Source organism: Bufo bufo, chromosome 10 (genome assembly GCF_905171765.1).
Source record: "Bufo bufo chromosome 10, aBufBuf1.1, whole genome shotgun sequence".
NCBI classification, from domain to species: Eukaryota; Metazoa; Chordata; class Amphibia; order Anura; family Bufonidae; genus Bufo; species Bufo bufo.
In genome coordinates, this window is record NC_053398.1 from 56,536,276 (window position 1) to 56,560,946 (window position 24,671).

The 24,671-nt window shown below is 46.4% G+C and overlaps 1 protein-coding gene across 1 annotated transcript in view; it reads right to left on the reverse strand.

Moving 5' to 3' along the window:
• The window catches only part of ATL3 (atlastin GTPase 3), a 96,479-nt gene that overhangs the window by 71,736 nt on the left and 72 nt on the right, over nucleotides 1-24,671 (reverse strand). The gene's annotated exons all lie outside the window — the stretch shown is intronic.

Below are 24,671 nucleotides of genomic sequence, written 5' to 3' on the forward strand. Positions count from 1 at the left end.
AGCTGGAGTTCTGGTGCTGGACCTACTGCAGAACAGCTTATCGGCAGGGATGTGGGAACCCCAGCGATCAGAGTGTTGGAGTCCGCTCAGTGTGGTCCACAAGCTCAGGAGTTTCTGGTCCTGACGCCAACCTGTTCCCCAGCAGCTCTCTTCCTATAGTAATCAGGGGGCAGGGACAGCCCAGAGCTCATGACTACGAGGACTCCTGAGCTCATGCTCCCTAATAAGTGGACTCTAGCGCTCAGTACTTATTTAGCAAAACGACTGGACCAATTAAAAAATGTGACGCGCCTTTTTTGCTCAGCAAACTGGTATAACTGACACAAGAACAACCACAAATGAAAAATGGCCGACAGTGCGTATTATGCACCGATTTTTATGTGAAAAATCTGCAGTGTAATCCAGCATCAGCTAAGTAATTGAGACTTTCAAAATCTCATCTACATGGTGCGGAAATTTTCCACACAGAAACCGACGTGCAGCGCAGATATTGAAAACCGCAGCATGTCAACTATTTGTGCACATTTCACCCTCTGCAAGTAGGAGTAAGATCTGAGACAAATCCACAAGTGAAGCCTCATTCACACGTCAGTGTTTGGTCAGTGATTGTGAGCCACAACCAGGATTGGAGCCTCCACAGACATAAGGTATAAGGGAAAGATCTGCTCCTGTTCTGTGCTTAGAGCCGCACCTGGTTTTGGCTCACAATAACTGACGTGTGAATAAAGCCTCATGCAGACGTCCGTGGAACACGGTCCGTGAGATACCGGACTGGCATTGCAGGAGTGCACGGCGTCATAGGTTGCTATGACGCCGTGCCGCTGTACAGTAATACACTTGTATAGATCATACGAGTGTATTACTGTACAGCGGCGGCGGCACGAAGCGCACGGCGTCATAGCAACCAATAACGCTGTGCGCGCTCCTGCACTCAGCAGGATCCCAGTCCGGTATCTCAAGGACCACGTTCCACGGACGTCTGCATGAGGCTTAAGGCATAACACATGTGTGGTGTGGAAACACTACAGGGACGTCCCATTGAAGTGAATGGGACCACTTAGGTGTACTTACACCCGCTCACCACTGCGGATGCGACGGCGAGCAGGTAAACAACGAAGAGGAGAGAGCTCTTCAAACAGCCATCTGTCCCACACCCGGCACCCCCGCCTTTCTGATATTGATGACCTATCCTGAGGATAGGCCATCAATAAAAATAACTTGGACAACCCTATTAAGGTGAAGTTTTCTTTTGAACCGCCGGGTCACTTTAAAGGAAATATCCACTGGCTGCATCAAACACAAATCTCTAATCTATGAGAGCAGTATGAAAAGTGAGCTCTCGTTATTAGACAGGCATACGGTTTCACTATACTATAGAAACATCAGCTCTCACCGACTCCTTAGGCACTTAAAACGAGCTCCTACAGTAACAAGAGGAACATCAAGAGTGCAGGAGCGGGGATATCCACGGCGGAGGCCCTCCTGGGCCAACACATATGACTAACAGGACCCAAAGCTAGATTATGCACATACATTCATTCATTAACCAATAGTGAGCGGACTAATACAGATGTGGTAAGAAGGGGAGGGGTGAGTAAATGTGCCATGCAGAGAAACGGCGAAAAACCTCAGAGAAATAAGAGGGAGCACAGAACAAACAGAACAATGTGGGAGGGCACGCAGAACGAGACTGCTGCACAAGCAATAAAGAGTGCAGTCAGCTGGATCCTTGACAGACCTGCAAGTCAAGAACTGTCTCAATTTTTGGGACCCGAGACGGAGAAAGCTACACCCGGAGGAGGTGGGGTCAGATAGCATTTTAGCAGGAATGTTGGCAGGTGTACTCCAGAGGATGAAAAAGAAATCAAAACAGACAAGCTGTGTAATGTGAAACCAAGCACCACACCCTCACACATACCGGCCTAGAAAGGAATACATCAGGGTTATTCCACCAAAAGCATTGCTATGCAATGAGCAGTGAATTTCACAAGCCCCAATTTCTTTTTCAATTTACATTAAACTTTCCAGTTTGGTAGCACCCCCTGCTGCTTATTCTTCTGCTCCACCTTCCCCTACATTCAGAGGTGGACTGACATGCTCAGTAGCGTCCCTGCTCTCTACCTCCTCTCTATGCTGGCATAGCGATTAGAGATAAGCAAATCTACTTCGGATGGTACATCCAAAGTCAATTCGCTAAAAACTTTGTTGTAATACTGTACGGAGTTCCCGTTCCGTACAGTATTAGAATGTATTGGCTCCGGTGAACCAAAGTTATTACTTTGCAAAGTCTTGTGATACTTTGTGTAATAACTTCGGGAATGAATTATTACTGTAAAAAACCTTGGTACCCAACTCGGGTTCGGTTCCAAAGTACCACTTGGAACCGAACCCGAGTTCGGGATCAAGGTTTTTTTACAGTAATAATTAATTGCTGGACTTATTACATGAGGTTCATCGGCGCCAATACATTCTAATACTGTACGGAGGGGGAACTCCGTACAGTATTACAACAAAGTTTATAGTAAATCGACTTCGGATGTAACATTCAAAGTCAATTCACTCATCCCTAGTAGTGATCTCTAGGGCTAGGCGATCCAGTCTCCTTTCATTCATAGACGTACATATTAGAGATGAGCGAATCACTTCTGCCAAATCGATTTATGTCAGCAGCAGGGCTTCTTAGACTACTTTCACACCTGCGTTCAGGTGTCCGCTCGTGAGCTCCGTTTGAAGGGGCTCACGAGCGGTCCTGAACGCAGCCGTTCAGCTCTAAGGGCTCTTTCACACCTGCGTTATTGTCTTCCGGCATAGAGTTCCGTCGTCGGGGCTCTATGCCGGAAGAATCCTGATCAGGATTATCCTAATGCATTCTGAATGGAGAGTAATCCGTTCAGGATGCATCAGGATGTCTTCAGTTCCGGTACGGAACGTTTGTTGGCCGGAGAAAATACCGCAGCATGCTGCGCTTTTTGCTCCGGCCAAAAATCCGGAACACTTGCCGCAAGGCCGGATCCGGAATTAATGCCCATTGAAAGGCATTGATCCGGATCCGGCCTTAAGCTAAACGTCGTTTCGGCGCATTGCCGGAGCCGACATTTAGCTTTTTCTGAATGGTTACCATGGCTGCCGGGACGCTAAAGTCCTGGCAGCCATGGTAAAGTGTAGTGGGGAGCAGGGGAGCAGCATACTTACCTTCCGTGCGGCTCCCCGGGCGCTCCAGAGTGACGTCAGGGCGCCCCAAGCGCATGGATCACGTGATCGCATGGATCACGTCATCCATGCGCATGGGGCGCTCTGACGTCATTCTGGAGCGCCCCGGGAGCCGCACGGACTGTAAGTATACCGCTCCCCCGCTCCCCGCTCCTACTATGGCAACCAGGACTTTAATAGCGTCCTGGGTGCCATAGTAACACTGAAAGCATTTGGAAGACGGTTCCGTCTTCAAATGCTTTCAGTACACTTGCGTTTTTCCGGATCCGGCAGGCACCTCCGGCAACGGAAGTGCATGCCGGATCCCAACAACGCAAGTGTGAAAGAGGCCTAATGCATTCTGAGTGGAGGCGGATCCACTGAGAATGCATCCGCCTGCCAGCGCTCAGCCTCCGCTCAGCCTCCGCATCCGCCTGGCCGTGCGGAGGCGAGCGGATCCGTCCAGACTTATAATGGAAGTCAATGGGGACGGATCCGCTTGAAGATGACACCATATGGCTCAATCTTCAAGCGGATCCGTTCCCCATTGACTTTCAATGTAAAGTCTGAACGGATCCGCTCAGGCTACTTTCAGACTTAGAAAATTTTCTAAGTTATAATGCAGACGGATCCGTTCTGAACGGATGCAAACGTCTGCATTATAGGAGCGGATCCGTCTGATGAAACATCAGATGGATCCGCTCCGAACGCTAGTGTGAAAGTAGCCTTAGAAACATAGAATGTGTCGGCAGATAAGAACCATTTGGCCCATCCAGTCTGCCCAATATACTGAATACTATGAATAGCCCCTGGCCCTATCTTATATGAAGGATGGCCTTATGCCTATCCCATGCATGCTTAAACTTCACTGTATTTGCAGCTACCACTTCTGCAGGAAGGCTATTCCATGCATCCACTACTCTCTCAGTAAAGTAATACTTCCTGATATTACTTTTAAACCTTTGCCCCTCTAATTTAAAACTAAATCCTCTTGTAGCAGTTTTTCTTCTTTTAAATATTCTCTCTTCTTTTAGGCTAGTTTCACACTTGCGGCAGGACGGATCCGACATGCTGTTCACCATGTCGGATCCGTCCTGCGGCTATTTCGCCGTGCCCCCGGGCCGCCGCTCCGTCCCCATTGACTATAATGGGGACGGGGGCGGAGCTCCGGCGCAGCACGGCGGTGCACCGTGAAAGCCGCCGGACTAAAAAACCTGACGTGCAGTAATTTTAGTCCGGCGGCTTTCGCCGTGCACCGCCGTAGCTCCGCCGCCGTCCCCATTATAGTCAATGGGGACGGAGCGGCGGCCCGGGGGCACGGCGAAATAGCCGCAGGACGGATCCGACATGGTGAACAGCATGTCGGATCCGTCCTGCCGGAATGAAGAAAGTACCCTTACCTTGTCGATTCCCTTTATGTATTTAAAAGTTTCTACCATATCCCCTCTGTCTCGTCTTTCTCCCAAGCTATACATGTTAAGGTCCTTTAATTTTTCCTGGTAAGTTTTATCCTGCAATCCATCTACTAGTTTAGTAGCTCTTCTCTGAACTCTCTCCAAAGTATCAATATCCTTCTGGAGATTTGGTCTCCAGTAATGAGCACAATACTCCAAATGAGGTCTCACTAGTGCTCTGTAGAGCGGCATGAGCACCTCCCTCTTTCTACTGGTAATGCCTCTCCCTATACACCCAAGCATTCTGCTAGCATTTCCTGCTGCTCTATGACATTGTCTGCCTACCTTTAAGTCTTCTGAAATAATGCCCCCTAAATCCCTTTCCTCAGATACTGAGGTTAGGACTGTATCACTGATTTTATATTCTGCTCTTGGGTTTTTATGCCCCAGGTGCTTTATCTTGCACTTATCCACATAAAATTTTAGTTGCCAGATTTTTGACCATTCCTCTAGTTTTCCTAAATTCTTTTCCATTTGGTGTATCCCTCCAGGAACATCAACCCTTCTTCACCTATGGGGGCTGTTCATGCAGATGAAGAAGCGCCCACCTGCCGCTAGGTTGACAAGGCTGGAGGCTCTGCCTTTGCTCTGCTAAACGGAGCGATGCGGAAGGTCGGACATTGTCAGGACCACGCTAAATGTCTGAGCCTGTCTATCTAGCGGCAAGTGGGCGCTTCTTCCCCTGCAGGGACAGCCTCCCACGGGTGAAAAAGTCCTGCTGATGAGACGTAGCGATTCGCTCATCTCTAGTATATAGCTATATCTCTCTCTGGACAGTGGAGAAGGAAATGGTGGGGACATTATATACCATACGTGAGGGACTATTTTCTATGCAGGAGAGGTAGAGGGTTAACTCCTTAGGCCCCTTTCACACGGGCGAGTATTCCACGCGGATGCGATGCGTGATTTGAACGCATTGCACCCGCACTGAATCCCGACCCATTCATTTCTATGGGGCTGTTCACATGAGCGGTGATTTTCACGCATCACTTGTGCGTTGCATGAAAATCGCAGCATGCTCTATATTCTGCGTTTTTCACGCAACGCAGGCCCCATAGAAGTGAATGGGGTTGCGTGAAAATCGCAAGCAAGTGCGGATGCGGTGCGATTTTCACGCACGGTTGCTAGGAGACGATCGGGATGGAGACCCGATCATTATTATTTCCCCTTATAACATGGTTATAACGGAAAATAATAGCATTCTGAATACAGAATGTATAGTAAAATAGCGCTGGAGGGGTTAAAAAAAATAATAATAATAATTTAACTCACCTTAGTCCACTTGATCGCGCTGCCGGCATCTCCTTCTGTCTCCTTCTTTGCTGATTGTAGGAACAGGACCTGTGGTGACGTCACTCCGGTCATCACATGATCTTTTACCATGGTGATGGATCATGTGATGACCGGAGTGACGTCATCACAGGTCCTGTTCCTACAATCAGCAAAGAAGGAGATGCCAGCAGCGCGATCAAGTGGACTAAGGTGAGTTAAATTATTATTATTTTTTTTAACCCCTCCAGCGCTATTTTACTATGCATTCTGTATTCAGAATGCCATTATTTTCCCTTATAACCATGTAATACAATCTACAGAACACCGATCCCAAGCCCGAACTTTTGTGAAAACGCATTACAATGTTTTGCACTCGCGCTGAAAAATCGCGCGTGTTCCCGCAACGCACCCGCACATTTTCCCGCAACGCCCGTCTGAAAGAGGCCTTAATGACTGCCCACTGTCTTTTGACAGCTGGAGATGAAGAGCCTCAGCCTGCGGCAATGGAGGTCATTTACGAAGACTGGCTTTTTACACCGGTTTTTGTTTCCCTCTGCGCTGCTGGAGGATTCGCCTAATATATGACGAGGCTTACACAGCCGACACACCCAGTGTATAGGTGTACAGTGTCATCTCTCAGCCATAGCCTTTACTAAATTTTGTTTTCTCTGTATGAAATAGTGCAGTCTGCCCGCGATGCTAGGAAGGCTCGTCCCCGTCCTGACACCGGATGTTTTTATCCGTGTGCAGAAGCAGCAGCGGCAATGCAGGGACTAGGAGCGGTGCCGGGGTAAGTATATTACTGGTGAGGGGCCCGACATGTGGGGGAGGGGGGTTTGAGAAAGCTTTTCAGTCCCCGAGTGTTTTTTTTTTTGTTTTGCGCTCCCTGCCTTCCCAGAGCCATAACGTTTTTATTTTCACATAGCAATATGAGAGCTTGTTATTTGTGGGACAAGTTGTACTTTCCAACGCCACCATTTAATATTGAATGTGATGTAGTGGAAAAAAAAAAAAATCAAAATGGGGTGAAATTGCAAAAAAAAATAATAATGAAGACTATTCCACCAGTTTTACGTTTTTTATTTTATTTACGACGTTCGATGTACAATAAAACTGACCAGTTACTTTTTTTCTACAGGTCAGGACAAACCCAGAGATACCTTATTTGTATAGTTTTTCTTGCATTTTGATAGTGATAAAAAAAATAATTAAAGTGGGGGAAAAAAAATCTGTTTTTTGTCGCCATATTTTGACCCCTATAACTTTTTTGTAATTATGTCTACGGAGCTGTTTGGGGGCTAATTTTTTGCACTTTTTATAGAATTTTTGGTACAAAATTAAGCAACCAAAAACGTCGAATCAGCCATTTGGACGTTTTTTTTCTGTTTTTCTGTTTGCCGTATAGGAACCATATTTTTATACTATGTGTGTTCTTGCACATCGCAACACCCATGATGCGTATTTTTTTTATTGTTTTTAGTTATTTTATTTTGGGAAAAGGGGGGTGATTAGAATTTTTATGTTTTTTTATTTATTTATTTTTTTAAACACTTTTTTTTTATAGTTCCCATAGGGAGCGCTCAGGAGCGGGCGCCATCTTTAAACACCCGCCCAGCGCCATACATGTACGGCGGTGGGCGTGAAGTGGTTAAAGGGTGAATACGGGGGCGCCACTGGAATGGCGAACTGGTTACTTGGCACATTGGTTCCACAAGCATTGTCTGTGCCCAAGTCCGTAACAACAGGCCTTACAATCTATTAAAACATGTCCAGAGCAAACAATAATGGCCTTCATCGCAGCATTACTTGTCTTGTGACTACATGCTTGTGGTATGCTTCATGTACAGGTCATGCTTGTTAAACCATTACTAATAGCTGAAATTCTCCTTCATCAAAGGAGGTTTCTCGAACAACTCACAAATGTAAAGACTAAAGCTAGTTTTATCAAAATTACTGCCATTAGTAAAACCAAACCTTCATTTTTACAAAGTAGTGTTTTAGCGGTGTGGCTTTTTTCTCACCATTTCCCCGGGATCACGTATTGCCTGTTTGCGGAATATGCAGTATACAAGGCAAGTAAACGGGGTTAACAAACCACATTCACTTCTAGAGCTATAAAAATCCAAAAGCTGCATGCAGCACATTTAGGAATGGCTGCGGATTAGTAGCCTGGTTTATGCCCTGTCTCCTTGCCTTCCACGCCATATATTATATAGTGCTGTGTTCACACTTAGCCCTTACTCACCTGCTACATCTCCGCTGCTCCGGCACTGCTGGTCTATCTTTTGTTTGGCTGCAGTGATATCCTACCCATCTACCCATGTGACTGCTGCAGCCAATCACTGGATATGTTTAGAGGATGGAAACGCATTAACTTGCATTTCTATCCGTCTACCATTCACTGCTATGTTAAAAAAAAAAAAAAAAAAAAAAAACATACATTTCTATACCTTTTTTTGTAGGACGGAAAAGCGTGGTATACTAAGTTATTATATCCTGAAAAAAAAATTTGAAAAAAAAAGTACAGAAATGTAAGCGTTGACAAACGGAGTCAAAACTATGCACTCTTCCCCAATTATAGTCTTTGGGTTTTTGCTGTACGTCATGTGGATACGTTTGTAAACAGAAAAAAAAAAACGGATAGAAACTGGCTTGAGCTACAGCAAAAACAAGTTGTGAACTGCCCCTAAATCGCATCTGTGGCACTCCAAACGGCAGGTGCTGGCGTAAACTTGAGCTATAACTTACACCAGGTTATGGCGTAAATTACAGTAAATTTTGTATGCCGCGCTAAGCCCTGCCTCTCCCGTTAAGCCACTCCCCTTTTTGCTATTTCATAACAGTGACAAAAAGCTTAAAAAGCCGCAAATTATGGTGCAAAAATGTTGTGCACCATAACTTGCAACCTAATGCCACAATAGTGGTGTAAAAGCTTTCCTAAATGTCTCCCTTTGGGCGGCCTCAGACTTCTCATTTAGCAGACTTTTAATTTAGCAGACCCAGATCCGCTATGTCACACCTAGTTATAGGAGAAGACCAGAATAAGGAAAAATAATAATGATATAATATGGTCAAATGTCCCCCAAAAGGTCTTGGGCAAAAATGTGATAAAACACAAATAAAGATAAAAAAAAAAAAAAGATCGTAATAAAATAAAAAGGCCACACAAGCCCGCCCCGCAGCTTCTAGCCCAGCCCTCTGCACAAAAACAGAAGGGGATCCAATTTTAAAAGCAAATCTATGTTGCACTTTGTGCTATTAAAAAAATGACAAATGGTAAAAAAAAAAAAAAAAAGGAATTGTCTTCTATTTACAGAGAAGGATAGGGTATGATTGGCGGGGGCTGATCACAAGACATGAGTGACCACTGCTCCATTTAAACTGGGGAACATGGGGCACAATTTTTTGTGATTGGCAGGTGCCCCAGCAGTCAGATCACTGCCACAGACTTATCCCCTATCATGTCCTATCTTCTGAATGGGGGCAATTGTTTTTTGTGGGTCAAACCCTGCAAATAACGGGGGGAAAAAAGTTATGTATGTACAGGTGAAACTCGAAAAATTAGAATATCGTGCAAAAGTCATTACTCATTACATGCAAAGCGAGATATTTCAAGCCTTTATTTGGCTTACAGCTTATGAAACCCCAAAGTCAATCTCAGAAAATTAGAATATTACATGAAATAAAAATAAAAAAATAAAAAAAGGATGATAAATAGAAAAATGTAAGACCCCTGAAAAGTATAATCATGCATATGTACTCAGTACTTGGTTTGGGCCCCTCAATGCGGCGTGGCATGGATGCTATCAGCCTATGGCACTGCTGAGGTGTTATGGAAGACCAGGATGCTTCAATAGCAGCCTTCAGCTCTTCAGCATTGTTCAGTCTCATGTCTCTCATCTTTCTCTTTCAGTTCAGGTCAGGCGAGTTTGCTGGCCAATCAAGCACAGTAATCCCATGGTCAATGAACCAGGTTTTGGTACTTTTGAAAGTGTGGGCAGGTGCCAAGTCCTGCTGGAAAATTAAGTCACCATCTCCATAAAGCTTGTCTGCGGAAGGAAGCATGAAGTGCTCCAAAATCTTCTGGTAGACGGCTGCGTTGGACTTAATGGACCAACACCAGCAGATGAGATGGCTCCCAAAATCAACACAGACTGTGGAAACTTCACACTGGACTTCAAGCATCTTGATTGTGTGCCTCTCCATTCTTCCTCCAGGCTCTGCATCTCAGTCCTTGGTTTCCAAATGAGATGCAAAAGTTGCTCTCATCAGAAAAGAGGACTTTGGACCACTAAGCAACAGACCAGTTCTTTTTTTCTTTAGCCCAGGTAAGACGCTTCTGACATTGTTTGTTGTTCAGGAGAGGCTTGACAAGAGGAATACGACATTTGAAGCCCATGTCCAGGATCCATCTGTCACGGGTAGGAAGATAGAGAGGGAGTGCATCCCCTGGGCTGCCACCCTCACCCCTGTCTCTGCCTACTTGCACCACCCACCCTAGGTGACGGGGCGCAACTGGACGACAATCCCTGACCTGCGTAAGTCCAAGCAGAGATGATAGAGAAGGGAAGCGGACAGCCAAACGAGAAGTAGCAACCGAGCGACAGGGAGGTAGACAAACAAGGTACCCAGAAATGTGAAGGGCAAGGTGGGTCAACTAGCCGAGGTCAGTCCGGGAGGTCACGTCAGTACAAGGGAGGAGGCAGAGACAAATTCAAGAGCGTGCCGAGGTCAAAATCCGGGAGGTAGCGTCAAGGAGCAGGCAGAAGGGGTGTCAGGAAACAAATCAAGGGTCAATACCAGATAAGATATGATAATAATACACAGCCCAAGAGACGAAAATCACAGGCAACCTGTGGCCAGCAGGCTGCCTGTTTAAATAGTGGAGGGAAGGGGTCATGTTAAGTGGCCAGCGTCACATGATCCCTCCTCCCTGACAGTAGCCGAGCGCCAAGTGCCTAGCTCGGCGCTCAGCCCCACCTGGTCCCTATGGTGACGGGGAACGCCGGCCTCACCATGACAATCGGGACGCCAAAGACAGGAGAGCGCTGCCGGACGTCGCGAATGTCCTGGCTGCCGCAAGATCGGGGACTGGCAGTGGCGCAGGGGATGAGAAGCCCGCCGCCTGCCTCTCATGACACAGTCCCCTGCGCCGCTGCCAGTCCCCGATCTCGCGGCAGCCAGGACATTCACGACGGCTCTTGATGCACTAACTCCAGCCTCAGTCCACTCCTTATGAAAGTCAATGGTGGTTTTCTGGAGGGTGTCAATGGTGGTTTTCTGCACAACTGTCAAGTCAGCCGTCTTTTCCATGATTGTGATTCCTACTGAACCAGACAGAGACGATTTAAAGGCTCAGGAACCCTTTGCAGGTGTTCTGATTTATTAGCCGATTACAGTCTGACACTTTGAGCCTAGAATATTGAACCTTTTCACAATATTCAAATTTTCTGAGATTGAGACTTTGAGGTCTCATAAACTGTAAGCCATAATCATCCAAATTATAACAAATAAAGGCTTGAAATATCTCGCTTTGCATTTAATGAGTCGATCTCATGTATTAGTTTCACCTTTTAAGTTGCATTACTGAAAAAAATATGAACTTTTGAACGATATTCGATTTTTCAAGTTTCACCTGTATTATAAGAATCGTAAATGTGTCTGGTCATGAATGGGGAAAGGTGTCTTTTGAGCAGTTGTTGCTGAAGTCATGATGAAAACAATATGAAAGAAATCCAAGACCTTCAACATGCATTCTGAAGAACGTGAGTGACCACAAAAAAGTAAAAATGAAAACATTGGATACAAACATTTTCAGAATTTCAGATTATCCAGCAAATAAAGCTGCTAAACGCCGTCTGAGAGCGACCTAGACCTCCTGGTCAGTGTGCATGCTCAGTACTGCATGCTCTTACGCTTAGGATTAAAATTTCTCATTCCCTGAAATATTTGCACTAAGCCTTAGGCCCCTTTCACATGAGCGAGTGTTCCACTCGGGTGCAATGTGTGATGTGAACGCATTGCGCCCGCACGGAATCCGGACCTATTCATTTCAATGGGGCTGTGTACATGTGCGTTTTTTTTTTTTACACATCACTTGTTCGTTGCATGAAAAATCGCAGCATGCTCTATATTCTGCGATTTTCACGCAAGTGCGAGTGCAATGCGTTTTTCATGGATGGTTGCTAAGAGATGTTGTTTGTATACCTTCAGTTTTTTATAACGCGCGTGCAAAACGCATTGCACCCCGCGATAAAAACTGAACGCGATTGCAAAACTGACTGAATTTGCCTGTGAAATCGCGCATTTTTCACTGAATGCATTCGCAACGCATCCGGACCTTTTCCGGACACGCTCATCTGCAAGAGGCCTTAAGGTTACATCATGTTGCAGCTATTTAAATGGTTGCCCCAAGCATGAAAACTATCTCCTACCCACAGGATAGGGCAGTGATGGCGAACCTTTTAGAGACCAAGTGCCCAAACTGCAACCCAAAACGCACTTATTTATCGCAAAGTGCCAACACGGCAATTTAACCTGAATACTGAAACATACTGGCCAGGGTAAGGCTACTTTCACACTAGCGTTCGGAGCGGATCCGTCTGATGTTTCATCAGACGGATCCGCTCCGATAATGCAGACGATCGCATCCGTTCAGAACGGATGCGTCTGCATTAAAACTTAGAAAATTTTCTAAGTGTGAAAGTTGTCTGAGCGGATCCGTTCAGACTTTACATTGAAAGTCAATGGGGAACGGATCCGCTTGAAGATTGAGCCATATTGTGTCATCTTCAAGCGGATCCGTCCCCATTGACTTCCATTATAAGTCTGGACGGATCCGCTCGCTTCCGCACGGCCAGGCGGACACACCCGAACGCTGCAAGCAGCGTTCAAGTGTCCGCTCACTGAGCGGAGCGGAGGCTGAACGCTGGCAGGCGGATGCATTCTCAGTGGATCCGCCTCCACTGAGAATGCATTGGGGCCAGACGGATGCGTTCGGGGCCGCTCGTGAGCCCCTTCAAACGGAGCGCACGAGCGGACACCCTAACGCTAGTGTGAAAGTAGCCTAAGATGTGGCTTAACAAAAGCCCCATTCAAATAAATGACCCCTTTGGTGCCCCCTAGTATTAGAAATGGCCCATTAGTAGCCACCAGTATTAATAAGGCCCCCATTAGTGGCTCCAAGCAAATTGCAGTCGCCAATGCACGGGCACCGGCCGTGGGGCTGCCGCATGCGGATCGCGACCCCATTGACTTGAATGGGGTACGCAATCTGTCCGTTCCGCAAAAAGATAGAACTTGCTCTATCTTTTTCGAAGCGGAGGCATGGAACAGAACCCACGGAAGCACTCCGTAGTGCTTCCGTAGGGTTCCGTTCCGCACAGCATCTCCGGATTTGCGGACCCATTCAAGTGAATGGGTGCGCATCCGTGATGCGGAATGCACACGGCTGGCGTCCCGTGTATTACGGACCCACCATATGTGGGCTGCAATATGGTAACGGAGGGGCAACAGTCGTGTGGACAGGCCCTAGAAATAAAAAAAGTGGTCAGCTCACAAGAAGTCAAATATGGCTTATTTATTCCTAGCTGTAAAAACACACCTATAATAATAGGTCAAACCATGTAAATAAATGGTGCACTAAAAATACACAAATGCCAGTATAAAATAACTAGATTCCTAAAATGGTCGCGGTCCCTCCTTTATAGTGGGCTGCGGAGCTCTCGCCGCTCACAGTTTCATATTATGACTGCAATTTCCTGTGTTCTATAATCCAGACTGTAGATGGAAGAAATGCAAAACTCTATGCGACTTGGGTTAATGTCCAGTGTATCTGTGCACATATATTTGGTGCGTCTAGTAATTCTTAATGGTGGATTAGTATGACAAGGTACAAGTTCACTCACATGTGCGCCAACTCAGGCGTCTTATGTATGCTGTAGTATGTTGGATATCTTTCCTCTCATACAGCGTTTAGCGCAATGCGCTTCTTACCAGATACTTGTGGCTCTGTCTGCGGAGCGGTACCTGTTCGGATCCAAACTACACACCGGCGGCCCCACAGATGATCTCTCGTTGGTGGCGGCACTTCGCTCCTCCGCAGTGCGAGTTTACGGACGCTAGCGGCCCCGCGCGTTGTCTCTCACTGGTATCGAAACTTTGCGCATGCGTACTTCGATTTCCCAGCCGCCAAGTTGTATCTTCTTTGTATAGTTGTAGCAATCTGGAATTTAATAATCTAATCGTGTAAGGCTACTTTCACACTGGCGTTTCTGGGTCCGCCTGTGAGATCCGTTTCAGGGCTCTCACAAGCGGCGCAAAACGGATCAGTTTAGCCCCAATGCATTCTAAAAGGATGCGGATCCGTTCAGAATGCATCAGTTTGACTCTGTTCCGCCTCCATTCCGCTCTGGAGGAGGACACCAAAACACTGCTTGCAGCGTTTTGATGTCTGTCTGACGAAACTGAGCCAAACGGATCCGTCCAAACGAAACTGAGCCAAATGTAAGTCAATGGGGACAGATCCATTTTCACTGACACAATCTGGTGCAATTGAAAACGGATCCGCCTCCCATTGACTTTCAGTGTAAGTCAAAATGGATCTGTTTGCATTATCATGAACAAACAAAAAAAAACTTCTTTTTTTTTTCATGGTAATGCAAACTGATCCGTTCTGAACGGATATAAGCGTCTGCATTATAGGTGCGGATCCGTCTGTGCAGATACCAGACGGATCCGCACCTAACACAGGATCCTTAAAAGGAATCTGCAGGGTTTCTTCCTCCGTGGCAAAAGGATTGACTGCATCCTTATAGGTGGTAACTAACTTACGGTATCAGTGGGGGTCAAACTGCTGTGACACCCACCGATCCAGAGAATATCCCATGTTACTGAGCATGCGCTCTGCTGCTCCATTCATTCTCTATGGAAATGCTGGGATATACAGGTCCTGCTCAAAAAATTAGCATATTGTGATAAAGTTCATTATTTTCTGTAATGTACTGATAAACATTAGACTTTCATATATTTTAGATTCATTACACACAACTGAAGTAGTTCAAGACTTTTCTTGTTTTAATATTGATGATTTTGGCATACTGCTCATGAAAACCCAAAATTCCTATCTCAAAAAATTAGCATATTTCATCCGACCAATAAAAGAAAAGTGTTTTTATTACAAAAAAAAGTCAACCTTCAAATAATTAAGTTCAGTTATGCACTCAATACTTGGTCGGGAATACTTTTGCAGAAATGACTGCTTCAATGCGGCGTGGCATGGAGGCAATCAGCCTGTGGCACTGCTGAGGTGTTATGGAGGCCCAGGATGCTTCGATAGCGGCCTTAAGCTCATCCAGAGTGCTGGGTCTTGCGTCTCTCAACTTTCTCTTCCCAATATCCCACACATTCTCTATGGGGTTCAGGTCAGGAGAGTTGGCAGGCCAATTGAGCACAGTAATACCATGGTCAGTAAACCATTTACCAGTGGTTTTAGGATTGTGAGCAGGTGCCAGGTCGTGCTGAAAAATGAAATCTTCATCTCCATAAAGCTTTTCAGCAGATGGAAGCATGAAGTGCTCCAAAATCTCCTGATAGCTAGCTGCATTGACCCTGCCTTTGATAAAACACAGTGGACCAACACCAGCAGCTGACATGGCACCCCAGACCATCACTGACTGTGGTTACTTGACACTGGACTTCAGGCATTTTGGCATTTCCCTCTCCCCAGTCTTCCTCCAGACTCTGGCACCTTGATTTCCGAATGACATGCAAAATTTGCTTTCATCCGAAAAAAGTACTTTGGACCACTGAGCAACAGTCCAGTGCTGCTTCTCTGTAGCCCAGGTCAGGCGCTTCTGCCGCTGTTTCTGGTTCAAAAGTGGCTTGACCTGGGGAATGCGGCACCTGTAGCCCATTTCCTGCACACGCCTGTACACGGTGGCTCTGGATATTTCTACTCCAGACTCAGTCCACTGCTTCTGCAGGTCCCCCAAGGTCTGGAATCGGTCCTTCTCCACAATCTTCCTCAGGGTCCGGTCACCTCTTCTCGTTGTGCAGCGTTTTCTGCCACACTTTTTCCTTCCCACAGACTTCCCACTGAGGTGCCTTGATACAGCACTCTGGGAACAGCCTATTCGTTCAGAAATTTCTTTCTGTGTCTTACCCTCTTGCTTGAGGGTGTCAATGATGGCCTTCTGGACAGCAGTCAGGTCGGCAGTCTTACCCATGATTGCGGTTTTGAGTAATGAACCAGGCTGGGAGTTTTTAAAAGCCTCAGGAATCTTTTGCAGGTGTTTAGAGTTAATTAGTTGATTCAGATGATTAGGTTAATAGCTCGTTTAGAGAACCTTTTCATGATATGCTAATTTTTTGAGATGGAATTTTGGGTTTTCATGAGCTGTATGCCAAAATCATCAATATTAAAACAAGAAAAGGCTTGAACTACTTCAGTTGTGTGTAATGAATCTAAAATATATGAAAGTCTAATGTTTATCAGTACATTACAGAAAAGACTTACATTACTCTTACCGGTAATCGTTTTTTCCCTTTAGCCTCCACAACGGCAGTAAACATGGAGATTATCCCGCCTTCTCAGGGACAGGAAACAGCTTTGTGGATCAGCCCATATAAGGCCCCCTCCCTCTTACCTCTCCAGTTAGTAACCTAGTACTCAGAGATAAATGCAAGGAAGGTTTAATAAAGATCAAAAGTAACAAATATCAGAGCCAGTCTGCTCTAACTTAGAAGAACATATATTTCATCAATAGAATATACACATAAGTATTTATACGTATAAAATAATGTATATCTATATATAGTAGTTTTTTTTTTTGTTTTTTTTTTGGGGGGGGGGAATTCCTCCTGCCGTTGTGGAGGCTAAAGGGAAAAAACGATTACCGGTAAGAGTAATGTAAGTCTTTTCCCTACGCCTCCACAACGGCAGTAAACATGGAGGAAGTAACATAGGATAACAGCCTAGGGTGGGACAACTGCAGATAGGACCCTCCGCCCAAAGGCTAAATCCCTATTTGCAGAAACATCTAATCTGTAATGTCTAAAAAAAGTACATGGATTGGACCATGTGGCTGCACGGCAAATGTCCTCTAAGGAAGCTGAAGCACCCTCGGCCCAGGATGTGGCTAGGGCCCTGGTAGAGTGAGCTTTGAGAAACGGTGGAGGAGGAACACCTTCTGTCTGGTAGGCAAGATAGATACAGGACTTGATCCATCTTGATATTGAAGTCTTGCTGGCCGCTTTTCCCTTCAACATGCCCAGGTATTGAATTAGAAGTTGATTAGTCTTCCTAATCTCCTTAGTGGCTTCCAGGTATTGGAGGACACATCTCCTGACGTCCAGGTTATGAAGAAATCTCTCTTTTTCGTTCTTTGCTGCGAGGCCTTTATCCAACCCTGCTTGGAGAAAGTCCAGTATGAGGGACATCTGAGGTTCTCCTGACGGGTCGTATTTATCCTTCCCGAAGAGCAGAAAGGATTTCCAGGCCCTTAGATATATTTTCGAGGTGACCGGTTTCCTACTAAGAAGTAAGGTGGAGATCACTTTCCCGGAGAAACCTTTTTTCCTCAGGATGTTTCTTTCAGCCTCCAGGCCGTCAGACGGAGTTGGGTGACTTGAGGATGAGAAACCAGACCCTGAAGTAGAAGGTCTGGGCGAGGAGGGAGGATCCAGAATTCTTCTCCTGCTAGAATCTTCAGGATCGGAAACCATGATCTGCGGGGCCAAAATGGAGTGATCAGAATGATTCGTACTCTTTCTTCCAAAATCTTTGCTATGACCCGCTGTATGAGGGAGAATGGTGGGACTGCATATAACAGGACTGGTGGCCAGGGTACCGAGAGCGCATCCACCTTTAAGGGTTGATCTTCTACTGCCAGAGAGTAGAAATTCGGAACCTGTTTGTTTTTTCTTCTGGCGAACAGGTCGATCTTCGGCGTTCCCCACCTGGAACAGATCTGCTTGAATACCTGAGGGTTTAGCATCCACTCTCCTGCGTTTAGCTGGTCCCGGCTGAGGAAATCCGCCACCTGACTCTCTTTTCCTCTCACATGGGCTGCTGAAAGGGACTGAATATTCTTTTCTGCCCAACTGAAGATTTTTCTCACCACCAGGGCTAGCGATAGGCTTCTTGTGCCGCCCTGTTTGTTCAGGTACTCCACTGTTGTAGAGTTGCCCGACAAGATCTTTACATTCCTCTGCAGGAGGGAGGGTGTAAATGTTTTCAGGGCTTCCCAAACCGCGGACAATTCTCTCTTGTTGGAGGAGGCTTTTTTCAGAACAAGACTCCACTGGCCTTGAGCTAGTTTCCCTTCCATGTGGGCTCCCCATCCTTGTTGGCTTATCTCCCCCGGACGAGGGTTCTCCATATATCTGTCTGGTGGGCAGGTTTTTAACTCTAGACTGTACCCGTTTTTTATGACTGACAGAACCCATGGAGAGGCCTGGATATTTACCCAGGCAGGATAGAATTGGGACAGCCTTCCTCCCACTACGCTTTTGGCGTCATTGAGTAGAGGTGTGGGCCGATTTGTCAGGGTTAAACAGGAACCCTCTGCCTTTACCCCTATTGGACTGCCAGGCTGGTCTAGTGTCCCTTCTTTTTTGGTCCGGCCTACCCCGGTTCTGAGACCGAAAGGACCGCCTTTGTTGAAAAAATTTTGATTCTGTAGGAAAGCCCTTTTTTCTATCTGAAGCTTTCTCTAGAATGTCGTCCAAGGCCGTACCGAACACCCTATCTCCCTCACATGGCAGAGTGCACAGCTTGTTCTTGGAGGCTGTGTCACCGGACCAGGTGCGTAACCATACTGCTCTTCTAGCAGAGTTAGAGAGGGCAGCAGATCTGGCTGAAAGCTTCACTATGTCTGCTGACGCGTCTGCCATAAAATTAGCGGCCTGTTTTAGCATAGGTATAGAAGCTAGGATTTCATCTCGTGGAGTGCCTGACTCTAGATGTTCCTCCAACTGTCCCAACCAAAGGCCCAGGGTTCTCGCCGTATAAGTTGCAGAGATCCCTGGTCTTAGAGTGGCCGTAGAGGATTCCCACATCTTTTTAAGGAGGTTTTCACATCTTTTGTCCATCGGATCTTTAAGAAGGCCGAGGTCTTCAAATGGAAGGGCAGTTTTTTTGGAGATTCTTGCTACTGGGGCATCTACTTTAGGGGTCTTATCCCAGGCCACAGAATCTTCTTCCGCGAAAGGGTATTTTCTCTTTAACCACTTAGAGGCGGATTGTTTTTTCTCAGGGTCTCTCCATTCTGAGTGTATTAAAGCTCGGATGTTAGGGTGGACGGGAAAGACTCGTTTTTTCTTGTCCCCTAATCCAGCAAACAATTGGTCCTGAACTGAAAGGGGTTCTCTGGGCTCTTCCAGGCTTATTGTAGCCCTAATGGTTTTCAGTAGGGAATTCGTTTCCTCAACTGAACAGAGAGGTTTACCGCCTGCTTGATCTGAAATATCAGAGTCAGACCCAGAGGAAATTTCACCTTCATCCAGGTCAGAGTCCTGCACATTAGGGACTATGGCTCCTGAGGAAGATGGTCTGGGAGACAATGTAGATAACTTAGCTTCTACAGCTGCACCCACTTCTCCTCTGATTATGGTTTTCAGACTCTCAATTAAAGATGGGGTCTCATCTGACACAACCTTGTCACAACACTTTTGGCACAATGATTTCTTGTATGTACCAGACAGCGATTTCTTGCACATTACGCATTTTTTCTTCAAAGGTGGATCCTTTTTTGAGGATTCTTTACCCTGAGAGACACAAAATTGGAGAGGAAAGTTTTATCCTTAGTCTCTAAAGAGAAGGGTAAAGAACCACCACCAAGGAGACCCCCATACAGGATAAGGCACCCTGTTATTTAGTAATGGGAGGAGGCTTACCGGGCTAGAGGGCCTGGAGGAATCTGTGGGCCGCCTGGGCGAATCGTCAGCTTGCTGGGACATTCTCAGGAGAAGAGCGCAGGAGCTGCATGGAACGCCGGCAGCCACGCTCTTTTACTTCCTGGTTCCCACCGATGACGACATTATGCTCCGCCCCCCCTCGCGTCACGTGCCGGCCTCCGACGTCACATAGAATTCAACTGCCGGCGCGCGCGCATAGGGGAAATGTGTGGGGAGCGCTCCCAGGCCCAGGAACGCTCCCCCGGCTCGCAGAAACAGGGCCGGTCCGCACTGGACGCGGGTCCAAAAGCCCGGGGTGGCCAGCAACGCTGGGCTTAAACCACAGGGAAGGAGGAACTTCTTGCAGAGTTCCGCGACCCTATCCCCTGCCTCAGCCCTCCGGCCAGAGCCGGGATAACAAACCGAAAAGGCTGGGCGCGTGACTGATCCATCCGGCAAGTCCTGACCTTCTGAGGGACAGGAAAACAACTGGAGAGGTAAGAGGGAGGGGGCCTTATATGGGCTGATCCACAAAGCTGTTTCCTGTCCCTGAGAAGGCGGGATAATCTCCATGTTTACTGCCGTTGTGGAGGCGTAGGGAAAATAATGAACTTTATCACAATATGCTAATTTTTTGAGAAGGACCTGTATAGTACAGAGCTCAGCTATTTCCCGCAGTCCCACAGAGAATGAACAGTGCGGCCTACCACTCCATCAGGAAGGCAACATGGGATCCCTGTTCTTGAAATCAGTGGGGGTCCCAGCAGTCAGACCCCCACCAGTCAGTCAGTAGTCAATCCCCTAACCTGTGGATAGGGGATAACTTTTTTCAAGTCAACGGGTACGCACCGCAACGTGGAGTTCACACGGCCAGTGCCCATTTATTGTGGACCTACTGTTTGCGGTCTGCAACACAGGCACCACGGTTGTGTGAATGAGACCTAACACTTAAGGCTCATGCACATAAACATATTTTTTGCGGCCCGTATGTGGAACCATTCATTTAAATGGGGCTGCAAAAAATGGAAATGACTCATATAGGTATGTCCACAAGTCCGTTCTGTTTTGTGGCCCGCAAAATACATACAGTTGTGTGCATGAGTCCTTACTGTGCATCTCTTCACTATGTAGATGGGCACTATCCAAACCATTCCTAATGTAAAACAAACTGGTTAGGCATCCGTACTACAACATCCTGCCGATGCCAAGTGGCAGGATGTCACCACGACACTATCCACCCACTGTGGGTATGGAAATGGCTATACTGTACAGCAATTAAGCCAATGATACAGACACTGACTGCTGCACACCTACCTCTCCCAGGCAAACCTGTTTGTCAGTGAAGCCAAGAAAAACATGAATTTATGCTGAGACAAAGTGCCCTTTGTAAATCACTGTGCCACTGCCAGCGGGCACCTGTATCTCTATGCAGTATACATGTGGACAAATTACTGTCCTAATTTCTACGCCAATTATTGCTGAATGTGTTGCCGGCCGCAGGTCTAATGATATAAACTGATAGACATGGACCCCTATACCTGCAGTAACATGGGCTCTTGTATAAGGCCTCATGCACATGACCGTATCAGTTTTGCATTTTGCAAACCACAAATCCGCAAAATATGGATGCAGTCTGCGTTGCATCCTCATCTTTTCCAGTCCCATTGACTTCAATGGGACCACGGTCTGCATTTTGCAGATAAATATAGGACATATTCTATATTTTTGCAGGACACACATATGGATCATTCGTATGCTTTCTTCATCCATAAGTTTGTTCCACAAAAAGATAGACTATGTCCGCAAAATGTAGACCACGGACCCATTGAAAACAATGGGTCCACAAAAAATGCAGATGGCACGGGGACCGCATTTGTATTTTGCAGATCTCGTGTGAATGGGTCCGCATCACTGATGCAGAATGCACACGGAACGGTGCCCGTGTATTGCGGATCCACAAATGCGGTCCGCAATACGGCAACGGGCCGCACACGTTCGTGTGAATGAGCCCTGATCTTTAAAGGGGTTATCCAGGAAAAGATGTTTCTGACACCCAGGACCCCCGCTGATCATCTGTTATAAGAGGTTTTCAGCAATGTAACCTCTTCTGAGGCCAGTAACATCACTGTACATCCAGAAGCTTCAATAATCCGCAGCACTCGCCAGTAGTTGATGTAAAATGGTGATTAATTCACTCAGACCGCTAGATTATAGCGACGTTCCGACCATGGTTGGTCGTTATGAAGCAATTGCTTGATAAAGACCAAGCATGGTCGAAACGTCGCTATAATCTAGCTGTCTGAGTGAATTAATCACCATTTTACATCAACTACTGGCGAGTGCTGCGGATTATTGAAGCTTCTGGATGAGTTGGGACCCCCAGCCAGGATCCCTATCTGCGTGCACCACCCGGCTTGAAGCCTGTCTACTGGTCCGTACCCAGGTGTGTGGGATAAGTAGTGCTGCCAATCCCTGTTGTTTTTATATCCCTGTACATCGGTCACATGGCCTAGCTGCAGGTCAGCCGCATTCAAGTCAATGAGCTTCAATACCAAGCACAGCCGCTATACAAAGAACGGCGCCCCCTTGAAACAGCTGATTGATGGAACTTGAATCTCTGCTGATGTGATAATAAATGCACATAAATTTATTTTTACCTGTGTCCGTTTTTTTGCAGCCCGTATGTGGAGCCATTCACTTGAATGGGGCCACAAAAAAAAAAAATTACTCCGTGCAGTACACCATACAGTATAACCCCCTGCACCGTGCAGTACACTATACAGTATAACGGCACTATGTAGGGGTTAGGGCTGGTGCACAAGAATGTAATTTTTTGTCGTGTCTGTTCTGTTTTTTTTTTTTAGGCCTGTATGCAGATCCATTGATTCTAATGTGGGCGAAAAAAAAAAAACTGAAATAACTCTGCGTGCATTCCGTGTCAGTATGTACGCAAGTCCGTTCCGCAAAAAAAAAAAAAATAGAACATGTCCTATTCTTGTCTGTGTCATCTGTTTCTTTTGCGGGCCACAAAATACATACGTCATGTGCATGAGCCCTTATACCGTCCATCACGGTGTATGCTATATGTTTGTACATTCTCGCATGTGTTTATAGTATAATCACTTGGCCCTGGGGATCTTGTACTCCACCTCTCCTGCTTTCACTGGAAGTGCTGCTTCGTCAGCAGACAAGGGGGAAGATTTATCACACTGGTGTAAAGTAGAACTGGCTTAGTTACCCATAGCAACCAATCAGATTTCACCTTTCATTTTCCAAAAGAGCTGTGAAAAATGAAAAGTGGAATCTGATTGGTTGCTATGGGCAACTAAGCCAGTTCTACGTTACACCAGTGTGATAAATCTTCCCCAATATTTCTTGTTGAATATTCCTAGAAGGGCAGGAACTGGGGTTGGAGGGGGGCTGAGCGCAGTCACATATAGGTAACAGTGCGTAAAATGAGGTGTGACGTCACTGCTGTTTCGGTTAGGATTTATGGTGACGGTTGATTGGTCAACCTAGATTAATGACTCCAGGGGGAGGACTTTTACTCCCTCCATTACAGGGTACTTTCACACTAGCGTTTTTCTTTTCCGGCGCTGAGTTCCGTCCTAGGGGCTCTATACCGGAAAATAACTGATCAGTTTTATCTCCATGCATTCTGAATGGAGAGCAATCCGTTCAGGATGCATCAGGATGTCTTCAGTTCAGTCGTTTTGCCTTTTCAGGACGGAGATAATACCGCAGCATGCTACGGTTTTATCTCCGGCCAAAATTCCAGAACACTTGCACACGTTTTTTTCCATAGGAATGTATTAGTGCCGGATCCAGCATTCAAAATACTGCAATGCCAGATCCGTCGTTCCGGATTGCGCATGTGCAGACTGCAGAGCGAAAAAATTGTGAAAAAATATAAATGCTGGATCCGTTTTTCCGGATGACACCGGAAAGACGGATCCGGCATTACAATGCATTTATAAGACGGATCAGGATCCTGATCAGTCTTACAAATGCCATCAGTTGGCATACGTTTTGACGGAACTGCCTGACGGATTCCTCTGCCGCAAGTGTGAAAATACCCTTAGAGGCGAAGAACAAAAATAACGGATCTAGCACTTAAAGGGGTTGTCTGGGTTCAGGGCAGAACCCGGACATACCGCCATTTTCACCCCTCCGGCACTCCTGATATGCTTCTCAAATGTCATGCTCCAAAGCTCTCCCTTGCCTTGCGCTGGATCGTACAGGGCAAGGGCTGTTTTGTTTACACTTTACATTACTAGGCAGAGGCTTCCGCCTAGCAGTGTTCCCGGTGACGTCACTGGCACTGATGGGTGGGCTTTTTGTCCTGCCCTAGCCGTTTTACAGGCTAGGGCAGCGCTAAAGTCCGCCCATTAGTGACAGTGATGTCACTGGGGTCACTGCTAGGTGGAAGCTCTGAACCTGGACAACCCTTGTCTTGTTACACAATCATTGACACCATTATGTGGTGACAGTAACCTTTTCCTCACCCATGAAAACTAGAGCAAAGAGATACAATGGCAACCAATCACAGCACACCTTCCAGTTCCCAAACTGCCCAGGAAATATGAGAGCTGCAATCTGATTGGTCACTACTGCTCTCACTCCCCCAATACCTCTGTCACATGGATTTGTACTATTTTCTCAGTGACAACCTATACTTGAAGCCTGAGGCCTGGACAGTAACACCCAGAGACGCCCCCGGTACCCAGTTGTGTTCCCCAGCCTTCAGTTATGCGTCTACTATATATTAGCACACAGAGAGCTCTAAAGTTACAGCATAAATTGTTACGTAACATAAAAAAAAATACCCCAACAGCATTATCTAGCGGGAAGCAAACACTA